We start from the raw sequence: 1618 nt of genomic DNA on the forward strand, positions 1-1618 counted from the left end.
AAAATTTTAGAAAAAATTAGGTATCTTACAATGATACATAATGATCAATAAAACCAAAATTTAATTATTAGAAACATCATAAAGAATTTTGACCATTGCTGAATTTAATCAATGTTAGCTTATTGTAAATGACAACCTGTTTTTTATAAATGAAATAAAAATACATCATCCAACCCAGCCATGATGCAGAAACAAAGCTCAATAGGCAGAAATATCCAAAAGGAAAATACATTTTTAAGTTAAAAAGGTGTACCAGAAATGGAGTATAAAACATACTCTAGTGCCCGCTTCAGCAGCACATATACTAAAAATTGGAATGATACAGAGAAGATTAGCATGGACCCTGCGCAAGGATGACACACAAATTCATGAAGTGTTCCATATTTTAAAAAATCAAACAAACAAAAAAACATACTCTGCCCTGAATTCCTTAAGCTCCATAGATGAAATAAAACAACAAATGAATATTAAACATGCTGACTTGATATTACAAAAAAAAAGTCTAAAACTTATTGGGACTTTTAGGGCCAGTGAAAGAAGCCTATATATTGTGTATAAAACAAATAAAAAACATGAAAACACCTACTTATTAATGGTTTGAGAATATTTACTGAGAACTTTCTATACTGGGCATTGTGCTGAGGGTGCCACCATTTGGTAGCCTACACTCTTGTCAGGGGACTGAGAAATACAAATGCAACTAAAATTGAGCAGTAAGAGGTCAGTGTCACATGAGTGACTTGGACAGTGACTACTGTAGGCATTTGAAGGAGGGAGTGGCCACTTCCAACTGGGTACAAAGAGCTTTCTTAAAGAAGAGGTGTCCCAGCTGGACATTGAATGCCAGGGGAGCATCTCAGGCCAGAGCAGAGGCACAGATGTTGAAGAAGCAATTATAACTGTGCAGATAACAGAAAGTGGACCCAGAGGACACTTAAGAGAATGCTGGAGAGCTAAGTTAGCGAGTGAACAAGACCTCGAAAGTGATGTCACTAAATTTTTATGAGCAGATTTTGTTTTTGGAAGAAAATCATGTGAAGCCTACTTAGAAAGCAGTCCTTCCTGTCCCCACAGATGAGGTTAGTTTTCTCCTTTTGACCTCCCATTATCCTTATCAACACCCTTTTCTCAACGGGCAACCTGCAGCGTTAGTCTGTGAAACACTCTCTGCCTCAGATGCCCCTTTGGTTTTTACATGTCTAAGAAATTTCTATTTAGGTCTTTCACTGGGCTCAAACATCATCACCTCCCAAGAACACTTCTCAACTCAATTCCATCAGACTATATGACTAATTAGGACAACTTGCCATCCCTGGTGCTCGTGAGCACTTACCTTCTTCTTGGCATTGTTTGTTTAGGCCTGTATCTCCTCTGAGGAGAGGAGCTGTGACTCCACACCTGAATCCACAATCACAGGTGAACACAGATCAAGTCCAGGCTCAGGTGTGGGAAGGGGTTTGTGAGTGGTGCTGGTGTGAAGTTCTGTACCTTGCTCTGCATTCAGCACCCAGTCTGCCTCTCCTAATTGGGTTTCCCCTTGCTCTCCAAATCTCTTCCTTATATATGGCCAGATGGATGAGTTCCTACTCTGAGCTTTCCATACATTATCTCACAGTTC

General features: G+C 39.3%; 1 non-coding gene across 1 annotated transcript; it reads left to right on the forward strand.

Annotated features, from left to right (window-relative positions):
• Positions 1 to 280: 280 nt before the first annotated feature.
• Positions 281 to 388, forward strand: LOC143678427 (U6 spliceosomal RNA). Its single transcript, XR_013173237.1, has one exon. It is a non-coding gene; the product is annotated as a U6 spliceosomal RNA (small nuclear RNA).
• Positions 389 to 1618: the final 1230 nt, after the last annotated feature.

This window comes from Tamandua tetradactyla, chromosome 3 (assembly GCF_023851605.1).
Source record: "Tamandua tetradactyla isolate mTamTet1 chromosome 3, mTamTet1.pri, whole genome shotgun sequence".
Taxonomy (NCBI): domain Eukaryota; kingdom Metazoa; phylum Chordata; class Mammalia; order Pilosa; family Myrmecophagidae; genus Tamandua; species Tamandua tetradactyla.